This window comes from Microcaecilia unicolor, chromosome 3 (assembly GCF_901765095.1).
Source record: "Microcaecilia unicolor chromosome 3, aMicUni1.1, whole genome shotgun sequence".
NCBI classification, from domain to species: domain Eukaryota; kingdom Metazoa; phylum Chordata; class Amphibia; order Gymnophiona; family Siphonopidae; genus Microcaecilia; species Microcaecilia unicolor.
This window is the reverse complement of record NC_044033.1, coordinates 50,885,116-50,897,266: the sequence shown is the minus strand read 5'-3', so window position 1 is coordinate 50,897,266 and position 12,151 is coordinate 50,885,116. Positions and strand designations below refer to the sequence as shown.

Below are 12,151 nucleotides of genomic sequence, written 5' to 3'. Positions count from 1 at the left end.
GATTGAGCCAATCTGGGTTTTACTTCTATTGCTTTCAATGGAAGCAAAACCCAGACTGGATCAATGTGTCCTCCTTTTTCTGGAGCCATATGGTAACCCTAATCCAAAATGACAGCATCTATGGACAACCATTTAGAGCACTAACAGCCATGTTGATACCATTTCCAATTTAAGTCATGTGACAGGAAGTGACATCATCAATATGGCTGCTTCCATAATCCCTATGTAGATAGGTCAAGGAAATTACATCAACTTATTTTCTTCTGTCATACATGGTGTAAACAACTGTGCATATAGAAAGTCAGAATTTTTCTCTCTCAGCGCGCTGTGTGAAATTGTTTTCCTCATTCTCTCTCTCTGTAAAGTCTACAGCTACTGAGACACTGTACGCTGTGTTTTTATTGCCCTCCAAATCAACTCTGACCACAAAGGGGAGTATTTGGTCAATATGACAACCCCTACAGCCCTTCCTTTTCTCTAACAGCAGATTTTTGTGTAGAATAAAGAGAACTTTCAATAGTTCTCCAGCACACACACACATCTTCAGAAAGGCACAGAGAGTAGTAGCAAATATATTGAGAGATCATTGGCCCTCTTTTTCTCTATCTTTCCATATAAAGAGCAGATATTGTCTCTCTCGCTATTTTCTTCTACTCCCTATGTGTGCAATATACAGAGAAGCTACTTCGTGTAAAGAGAGGCACCCTAGGGTTTGAGGGGAAAGGCCTTCCAGCCCAACACAAGATTTAAGATTTCAGCTCCAGTACTAATCATTATGACAAACCAATCCCACCTTCTCCCTGCACATCAGCAAGGGGGAACAAGTTGGATCACTATGACAACACCCACTCCCTCTCCCTTGCAAGCATGGCAGGGCTACATTAGTGAAGGGAAAGGGGGGTGGGGAGTATGCTTAGTCAGTAAGCCCAAGAAGAAACCATAGACTACATGCAATGAAATAATGGTGAAATAGAAACAGAAATGCATTTCCTATGGCACTGTATAAAAATGCAAAGACTTTTCCCAAAACTAACAGGAGTACATTTCCTATTGCACTGTGCAAAATACAAAAACTTCAGAGAAAAATCTAAGGCTTCCCATAAAAACACCAGCAGAAAAAACTCTGTACAGTTTAGGGAAAGAAAATCAATATTAGCTATAGTGGTAAGGTATGTTGTATGTTGCTGTTAGAAAACTTAGTTAACCTAAAGGCTCATTAAAAAAGGTCCACTTCCTCAACTGCATCACATCAACAGACAGTAGACCTAAGGTTCACATAAACATTATTTAATCAGAGGAAAAGGTCTCATATGTCACTGGGTCAGAACCCCCTGATCATTGTAACCAGATCAAAAAATAAAGTCATTGGTGACCGCTCTAATCATTGACCAAAAACCTCCTTCTTACCAGATTAACTCAAATTATAATTTTTATAGTTTGAACGTTTTTTCCTTTTTTCCAAAAAATGTTATAACAAGAGTGACTGGCACTTGGCAAAAACTTCTTCAGTCTGAAATGACACTTATCTGTAGCCCACTGGATCCTGACAAGCACCCGTTTCACTGCTGCTTTCTCAAGGGATCTAAACCAGTGGCACAACATGAATTCATGCCGCCATTTATGATATGACCACTGGTTTAGATCCCTTGAGAAAGCTGCCCAAACTGTAACACCATACAATATATAATCAGGCATAACAGGGAACATACAATCAGTGTGATCTAGTGTTTGTTGTTAAAAGTCTTGCTATTATAAGGGTCAGCTATAATACAGGAAAAAGGATGCCACTACACAAACTCCCATTTACCATAGTCGACTTTTATTTTCAAGTGGATCTTCCTGTCACTGGCCCATCCTTGTGGGATTTCCAATCAATGCATTCCAAGGATTATCCTCTGTTGTACATAGATTGTAAGCTCTTTTGAGCAGGGACTGTCTTTCTTCATGTTCAATTGTAAAGCGCTGCGTACGACTGGTAGCGCTTTACAAGTAGTAGTAGTACATTAAAAATTCACAAATAGAAAAGAAATAAAAGAGAAAGGGTTATATATTATTTTGCTGTTATTTTCTTGCTTCATGGCAAGATAGACTATACCTTGCATAGCTGATATTTGCTTCTCTTTCCCCAAGATTGAAAAGCATTTTTTCAGGTCATTCTATTTTGTGGGAAGTCTTTCATTTTCTTTTGTAGTTTTGGAAAATGTGTATCTCTAAAGATTTTGCATTTTACACAGTGCAATAGGAAATGTATTCCTGTTAGTTTTGGGAAAAGTGTATCTCTCAAGTCTTTGTATTCACTGTACTATAGGAAATGTATTTCTGTGTCCATTTCTCCAGTATTTCATTGCACGTGAGTCTGGTTTCTTGGACTTCTGTTTTTTTTCTGATTATGAGGAGAGACTTGATGACCTGAACATGTATACTCTGGAAGAAAGGAGAAACAGGGGTGATATGATACAGACGTTCATATATTTGAAAAGTATTAATCCGCAAACGAACCTTTTCCGGAGATGCGAAGGAGGTAGAACGAGAGGACATGAAATGAGATTGAAGGGGGGCAGACTCAAGAAAAATGTCAGGAAGTATTTTTTCACAGAGAGAGCAGTGGATGCTTGGAATGCCCTCCCGCAGGAGGTGGTGGAAATGAAAACGGTAACAGAATTCAAACACGCGTGGGATAAACATAAAGGAATCCTGTTCAGAAGGAATGGATCCTAAGGAGCTTAGCCGAGATTGGGTGGCAGAGCTGGTGGCGGGAGGCGGGGATAGTGCTGGGCAGACTTATACGGTCTGTGCCCTGAAAAGGACAGGTACAAATCAAGGTAAGGTATACACAAAAAGTAGCACATATGAGTTTATCTTGTTGGGCAGACTGGATGGACCATGCAGGTCTTTTTCTGCCGTCATCTACTGTGTTACTATGTTACTATTCTATTTCTAGTCTGTAATCACTTATTCTGTGTTTGGTGAGAGTCTGTGCTTTTGCATGTGTGGGTAAACATCCTCCCACCCATCACTGACCCCTTTATTGACATAGCCCTAGAATATCTGCAAGAGAGGGGCTGTGGGTGTTGTCATAGTGACTGAGCCAGCCCCATACTCCCCCTCCCTGTCCCACTCACTGACATACCCTGGTATGCGTACCCTGAGAAGGAAGTGGGACCAAAATCCTAAAAGGTGTTGCTAGGATGGAATGTCTTTTATTTCCAAAAGCCCCAGGGTTCTCTTTCTGTGTATTTTATACACAGAGGGCAGAGGAAAAAAAACAGAGAGACCCTTTCTACTCTGTGTAAGGAAAGAGAGAAAAAATCTCTCAGCATGTTTGCTACTTCTTTCTGTGCCTGCCTGGAATTGCATATGTTGGGAGGGTAGGTGTGGGTATGGGTGTTGGGAGTACGAGTATGGGGTGCTTGCAATTTTTCTGTGGTCATAATTAATCTTTGAGGCTGTAAAAACATACCAGACAATATTCAGCTCACAGCAGTCAACATATTTTTAAAAGATGACAATTGCTGGCTAAATTAAACCTGAATATTCAATGCTAGGCCACGTCTGGGCACCGACACTGAATATTAGGATCTGACTGTATTACTGCTGTCCGCTCACACTTATGTGGGTCTCAGTTGACGTTCAGCCAGGACCCATATAAGATATTTAGGGAAGAAGTTATCAACATGGGGCTACCATTACCACAAATTATGTTATTTTAGCGTGTGTCTCATTGCATTAAATAGGACCCTGCACTACAATAGCACAATTTGTGGTACAATAACCTGTCTTAGTGGTAGCGTCCCCCCTTATGTGGGTCCCAACTGAACATGTGCTTCTGTCAGGTTTTTTTAATCCACTCCACCGGTTCAGATCTCCATGCCGACCCTTCCCCTTGATTCAGACCCCCGAACAACACTCCACTGATTCAGACTATCCTGGACATCTCACCACTGATTCAGAGCCCCTCTGCCAATTCAGACACTCCACCTTAAGCCTACCTATATTTCTGGTGGACCAATGCAGGCAGGAGTAATCCCCATGTGGTCACGCCCCTACCAGAACCATGTAGTAAAATTGCTGCCATGAGTTACATAGAGGGGGATAATCGAATGGGGGTGCCCATCTCTAAGGGCACCCATCTCTAAGGACGGCCCTGTAAAGGGGCGGGCAACCTGTATTATCAAAACAAGATGGACGTCCATCTTTCGTTTCGATAATATGGTTGGGGATGCCCAAATCATGAAATTTAGGTCGCCCTTAGAGATGGTCGTTCCCGGTTTTCGGTGATAATGGAAAGCAAGGACGCCCATCTCAGAAACGACCAAATCCAAGCCATTTGGTTGTGAGAGGAGCCAGCATTTGTAGTGCACTGGTCCCACTAACTGAATGGAAAAAGCCCTTCCCTTACCGATCCAGAAAGGAATGGGCACGCATGAAGGAAATTGCATGCAAATGAGCTGCTCGCTGTTAGCTCATTTCCACACGATTTCCTTCCTAAGGAGGGGAAGTGACGGAAGTTGAGGATGTCCTTCCCTCAAAATGTGGATGTTTGTGAGAAGGACATCCATGCCTGCTCTGTCTCCAACACCCCCTTTATTTATTTGGATCACAAGTAGCAGCAGTGGGATTTGAACAAGCCACCTGTAGATTGCAAGACCATTGCTCTAACCACTAGGCCACTCCTCAGCTCTACTCCACTCCCTTGAAATTTGGCCGTCCCTGTGGGGGGCAGTTGAAGACGTCCAAACTGTTTGAAAGAAGGATGTCCATGCCTTTGTTATGCCTCCGCTGACATACACATACCTCCCCCCACCAGGGACCTACATACTGCCCCCCCACAGGGATGGCCAAATTTCAAAGGAGTGCGTGGCAGAGTGGCCTAGTGGTTAGAGCACTGGTCTTGTAATCCAGAGGTGGCCAGTTCAAATCCCACTGCTGCTACTTGTGATCCAAAATCCAAATGAATAAAAAGGGTGTCAGAGGCAGAGCAAAGGCATGGATTTCCTTCTCACAGAAACATCCACATTTTGGACATCCTCAACTGCTCTCACAGAGAAGGGGAAGGATGTCCTCAACTGCCATCGCAGGGGCAGAGGCATAGCGAAGGACATACTCTAAAAAAAAAAAGCCAAAAGTTTTTGAAGTTGTTTTTTCGGGGTGGGAGGTGGTTAGTGACCACTGGGGAAGTCAGGGGAGGTCATCCCTAATTCCCTCCGGTGGTCAGCTGGTCAGTTCGGGCACCTTTTTGATGCTTGGTGGTGAAAAAAAAATGGACCAAGTAAAGTCGGCCAAATGCTCATCAGGGACACCGTTCTTTTTTCCATTATCAGCCGAGGACGCCCATCTGTTAACCACGCCCCCATCCCGCCTTCTATACACTGCCGACACGCCCCCTTGAACTTTGGTCATCCCCGCGACAGAAAGCAGTTGAGGATGCCCAAAATCAGCTTTCGATTATGCCGATTTGGGCAACCTTAGGAGAAGGACGCCCATCTCCCAATTTTTGTCGAAGATAGGCGCCCTTCTCCTTCGAAAATAAGCAGGATAGTAACATAGTAGATGACGGCAGAGAAAGACCTGTACGGTCCATCCAGTCTGCCCAACAAGATAAACTCATATGTGCTACTTTATGTGTATACCTGACTTTGATTTGTATCTGCCATTTTCAGGGCACAGACTGTAGAAGTCTGCCCAGCACTAGCCCCGCCTCCCAACCACTAGCCCTGCCTCCCACCACCGGCTCTGCCACCCAATCTCCGCTATGCTTCTGAGGATCCATTCCTCAGAGTTCTAGCAGTTTTGCAGTACTACCCCTAGAGGTCAGCCTTCCATATTTCTGTAGTCCTATTTGTTCGCTTAGCTATGCAGGCACCAGCACTGAGTAATACCGGTAACCACATAGCTGTCGGCTCATCCCTGACTCCACTTTCAGACTGCCCCTCTCTGGCCCTCTTTAAAAATGGTCAGTTAGCGTTAATATTCAGGTGCATTCCTCACTTAAGTACCACTGAATAACAGCAGCTGCAGAGTGTGATTTAAGTGGGTAGGAGCTTCTCCTGCCCACTTAAATCACTTTGAATATTGATTGGACAGTGTATGGCACCTTAATAACCATAGACCACACAGAGAGATAATGAGGCAGACAATAACACACACAGTGAGAAGAATAAAAAATTAGACTTTGCACATGCACAATTGTTTGCACCAAGCGTGATAAAGGTAGACATTTCTGGTCACATGACATAAGAACATAAGAGTAGCCATACTGGGTCAGACCAATGGTCCATCTAGCCCAGTATCCTGTTTTCCAAACAGTGGCCAAGCAAGGTCACAAGTACCTGGCAGAAACCCAAATCATGGCAACACTCCATTCTACAAATCCCAGGGCCAGCAGTTGCTTCCCATATTTCTCAATAGCAGACTATTTTCCTCCAGGAATTTGTCCAAACCTTTTTTAAAACCCAGAAACGCTAACCACTGTTACCACCTCCTCCGGCAATGAATTCCAGAGCTGAACTATTTGTTGAGTAAAAAAAAATATTTCCTCCTATTTGTTTTAAAAGTATTTCCATATAACTTCCTCGAGTGTCCCCTAGTCTACTTGTTCTACACCACTCAGGATTTTGTAGACCTAAATCATATCTCCCCTCAGCCGTCTCTTTTCCAGGCTGAAAAGCCCTAACCTCTTTAGCCTTTCCTCATTCGAGAGGAGTTCCATCCCCTTTATCATGTTAGTCGCTCTTCTTTGAACCTTTTCTAATTCCGCTATTTTTTTTTGAGATACGGTGACCAGAAGTGAATGCAATACTCAAGGTGCGGATGCACCATGGAACGATTCAAAGTCATTATAGTATTTTCAGTCATATTCACCATCCCTTTCCTAATAATTCCTAGCATCTGGTTTGCTTTGTTGGCCACCATCGCACACTGAGCAGAAGATTTCAGCGTATTATCTACAATGACACCCAGTGGTGACCCCCAAGCTGGACCCTAGCATCAGGTAACTGTGATTCTGATTATTCTTTCCAATGTGCATCACCTTACATTTGTCCACATTAAATTTCATCTGCCATTTGAACGCCTAGAGGCATATTTTCAAAGCACTTAGCCTCCCAAAGTTCCATAGAAACCTATGGAACTTAGCCTCCCAAAGTGCTTTGAAAATATGCCTCCTAGTCTTCCAATTTCCTAAGGGCTTCCTGCAATATTTCACAGTCCACACATGTTTTAACAACCTTGAATAGTTTTGTATCATCTGCAGATTTGATCATCTCACTCATTCCGATTTCCATATCATTTATAAATATGTTAAATAGTACCAGTCCCAGTACAGATCTCTGTGGCACTCCACTGTTCACTCTCCTCCATTGGGAGAAATGATCATTTAACCTTACCCTCTGTTTTCTGCCAATAACCAATTCCTAATCCACACCAGAACCTTGCCTCCTATCCCATGACTCTAATTTTCTCAGGAGTCTGTTATGAGGAACTTTATCAGATGCTTTCTGAAAATCTAGATACACTACATCAACCGGCTATCCTTTATCCACATGTTTATTCAGACCTTCAAGGAAATGAAGCAAATTGGTGAGACAAGACTTCCCTCAGTTGAACCCATACTGACTCTGTCCCATTAAACCATGTTTGTCTACGTGTTCTATAATTTTATTATATATAATAGTTTTCATTATCTTGCATGGCACAGACGTCAGGCTTACTGGTCTATAATTTCCCGAATCACCCCTAGAACCCTTTAAAAAAATTGGCGTCATATTGGCCACCCTCCTATCTTCAGGTACTACAGATTATTTTAACAACAGGTTACATATTACTAACAGCAGATCAGCAGTTTCATGCTTAAGTTCTTTACGTACCCTTGGATGTATGCCATCTGGACCAGGTGATTTACTACTCTTTAATTTGTCACTGAGATTTCTTTCAATTCCTCTGCATCATCACCCTTGAAAACCATTTCTGGTACAGGCAGATCTCTTACATCTTCTTCCGTAAAGGCAGAAGCAAAGTATTCGTTCAGTTTCTCTACAATGGCCTCGTCCTCCCTGAGCACCCCTTTTGCTCCTTTGTGATCTAACGGTCCCATGGATTCCCTTGCAGGCTTTGTGCTTCTGATATACCTGAAAAAGTTGTTACTATGAGTTTTAGCCTCTGTGGTAAGTTTCTCATTCTCTTTTAGCCTTCTTTATTAATGCTTTGCATCTGACTTGCCAGTTCTTATGTTGCTTCTTATTTTCTTCATTTGGGTCCTTTTTCCATTCTTTGAAGGACAATCTTTTGGCTGTAATGGCCTCTTTTACTTCACCTTTTAACCATACTGGCTGACATTTTCTCTTCTTTCCACCTTTGCAAGTACGTGGAATGCATCTGGACTGGGCTTCCAATATGGTATTTTTGAATAAGGTCCATGCCTGATTTAGTGTCCTAACCTTTGCAGCTGATCCTTTTAGTTTTTTTTAACCATTTTCTTCATTTTATTGTAGTCGCCCTTTCGAAAATTAAATGCAGCTACAGTAGATTTCTTTTGCAGGTTCATTCCAGATAGTAGCTTAGACTTGATCATGTTATAATCACTGTTTCCCAGGGAACCCAACACCAATACCTCTCGCACTATGCCCTGCACGCCACTGAGGACCACACAGAGAGATAATGAGGCAGACAATAACACACACACAGAGAAGAATAAAAAAAATTAGACTTTGCACATGCACAATTGTTTGCACCAAGCGTGATAAAGGTAGACATTTCTGGTCACATGACATAAGAACATAAGAGTAGCCATACTGGGTCAGACCAACTAGCCCAGTATCCTGTTTTCCAAACAGTGGCCAAGCAAGGTCACAAGTACCTGGCAGAAACCCAAATCGTGGCAACACTCCATACTACAATTCCCAGGGCCAGCAGTTGCTTCCCATATTTCTCAATAGCAGACTATTTTCCTCCAGGAATTTGTCCAAACCTTTTTTAAAACCCAGAAATGCTAACCACTGTTACCACCTCCTCCAGCAATGAATTCCAGAGCTGAACTATTTGTTGAGTAAAAAAAAATATTTCCTCCTATTTGTTTTAAAAGTATTTCCATATACCTTCTTCGAGTGTCCCTTAGTCTACTTTTTCTACACCACTCAGGATTTTGTAGACTTAAATCATATCTCCCCTCAGCCGTCTCTTTTCCAAGCTGAAAAGCCCTAACCTCTTTAGCCTTTCCTCATTCGAGAGGAGTTCCATCCCCTTTATCATGTTAGTCGCTCTTCTTTGAACCTTTTCTAATTCCGCTATTTTTTTTTTAGATACGGTGACCAGAAGTGAATACAATACTCAAGGTGCGGATGCACCATGGAGCGATTCAAAGTCATTATAGTATTTTCAGTCAGCTCCCCAGTATCTCTCCACACTCGTCCTTCCCTACACCCCTTTCCCGTGCACTCCGCTTCATGGATAAATCCTTCTTATCTGTTCCCTTCTCCACTACTGCCAACTCCAGACTTTGCGCCTTCTGTCTCGCTGCACCCTACGCCTGGAATAAACTTCCTGAGCCCGTACATCTTGCCCCATCCTTGGCCACCTTTAAATCTAGACTGAAAGCCCACCTCTTTAACATTACTTTTGACTCGTAACCACTTGTAACCACTTGCCTCCACCTACCTTCCTCTCCTTCCTGTACACATTAATTGATTTGATTTGCTTACTTTATTTTTTGTCTATTAGATTGTAAGCTCTTTGAGCAGGGACTGTCTTTCTTCTATGTTTGTGCAGCGCTGCGTACGCCTTGTAGCGCTATAGAAATGCTAAATAGTAGTAGTAGTAGTAGATCCAAAATGGCTCCCACTTTCGTTGGTTCCTGAACCAGCTGCTCCAAGAAGCAGTTGTTTATAACATCTAGAAATTTTATCTCCCTGGAACTCCCTGATGACACAGACTACAGAGTGTTTATGGAGGCAGTCATGTTAATGATGTAATTTGCTGTCATATATCAACCCAGAAATGACATCACTAAGAAGCCAGACAAAGATGGCCATCAGTATTACATGTGGACATCCATGAGGGCCCCGTCTTATATAGTAACATATTAGATGATGGCAGATAAAGACCTGCATGATCCATCCAGTCTGCCCAATAAGATAAAATCATAGCATGCATTGCAATATAACATATATATTCCTGATCTTGATCTGTCTTGCCTTGGATGCATCATCAAAAGGGGCATAGCTTGGGACTTTTCTACGATGTTTTGGGGGCATGGTCAATGATCATTTCCTATGGCATCATCAAAATATCCAGTCACTTTGCCCTCTATTGAACTGAGTGCAAAAACAGATTGTGAGCCCTGTAGGGAAAGAGAAAGTGCCTGCATAGAATATGTAAACCACTTCGGTTGTACCACAGAAACGTGGTATATCAAGTCCATGACCCATCTTTATCCTTATTATGAAAAGGAGTGGGGAGTGGACAGGGCATGGGCAGAGAGTGGGTAGAAGGAAGGACTAAGGCGGGACTTCAACATTGACTGGCTGAAAACAATGGAAGTGATCATGGTCACCTGTCAAAATATTCAAATTTGGTTTGACATAAGCTATATAACTTATACTTTTAGCATGCTGCAAAACCAACAAAACTGAGTGAGAAGTCACTAAGGGGAGTGACTGGGAGGTCCGGGAGGAAGCCCAGCCTATGGGAATGTGTATAAAAGAAAATGCAGACGAAAAGTGCCCCTGGAGAGAAGAGTGGCAGGGGAGTTGGCGTTATGGGATAATAAAAGAGGAGATTTTGAGCAGGAAGATATCCTTGCTTTAGCCTCTGACTAAGGGTACCTAGTGAACTCTGTCTACAAGCCCCTGCCAAGTGACCAGGAAGGAGAAGGGGGTTCCTGGAACGCCAACTACAATTGGGCAGAAATTTGGGCAGTTATTGTCATTCTCACAATCAGGGTCAACAGAACGTCTTTTTGTTTGGGGGTGCCCAAGCTCCACCCCAGACCGCATTCCCAGCTCTTCCCTAGACCCCACTTCCATAATAATAATAATTATAATATCATATTTTTTCCATTCATTCTTCATATACATGGTATATCTCTCTATATAAAACGCACCTCCAACGTTCTAATGAAGCCTCTCAACGTTCTAAAATTGAAGTTGTGTAGACCACAGTTTGCCCATGACTGCCTGTCCCGCCCTCACGTCAAAACGTGATGACGTCGAGGGCGGTGCACTGACACTCACAGAACCCCAATGCACACCCGTTGCTACGCAACGAAACGTGACATAGAACGCATAACTCACCTATGAGAAAGACCTGCAAAAAAGAAGGGAGGAGCTAACAATGAAGAGATCGCCGTATCAACAGCTATCAATGAAGAGATCGCCAACCCATTGCCAGACATGGTAGGGGTTTAAAGTTGTGGGGAGTGGGTTTTGGGTGGGATTTGGGGGGCTCAGCACCCAAGGTAAGGGAGCTATGCACCTGGGAGGTATTTGTATATTTTAAAAAAAATTTTAGAAGTGCCCCCTAGGGTGCCCGGTTGCTGTCCTGGCATGTCAGGGGGACCAGTGCACTACAAATGCTGGCTCCTCCCATGACCAAATGCCTTGGATTTTGCCGGGTTTGAGATCGCCGTCATTTTTTTCCATTATCGCTGAAAAACAAAACCGGCCATCTCAAACCCAGCGAACTCTGGCATTTGGCCGGGCTAAACCATACTATCGAAAAAAAAGATGGCCGGCCATCTTTTTCGATAATACAGTTCCGGCCAGCTGTTGCGCCACCGCCAAAATAGATCGCCGGTGATCTATTTCACCGGCGACGTTCGATTATGCCCCTCCCTGTTACATTAAAAACTCTTTGATCCAGTCCAAAGAAAAATCTGTGCAGTCAGCAGCACAGCCACACATGGCCAGTGTGGATTCAGCACAGCCTCCCCAGTCCCCTCCCACATTGTGGCTAGTCTGTCTGTCCAACTTAGGCAACAGTTTACCAACCTGAGTGAGCAGCACCAGTGGTGGTGGCAGCGATTCTGCAGCAGCAATCTCCCAGGTGCGGCAGGCAGTAGTTGCAGACTGGTGGTGTGATGGCGGTAGCGCCGCTGTAATGTTGTTGGTGGCACCGGATGCGGTAGCACTGTGATAATGGTGGGGGAGGGGGCAGAAGG

The 12,151-nt window shown here is 43.5% G+C and overlaps 1 protein-coding gene across 4 annotated transcripts in view; it reads left to right on the top strand.

Annotated features, from left to right (window-relative positions):
* The window catches only part of SLC8A1 (solute carrier family 8 member A1), an 879,594-nt gene that overhangs the window by 713,115 nt on the left and 154,328 nt on the right, over window positions 1-12,151 (top strand). The gene's annotated exons all lie outside the window — the stretch shown is intronic.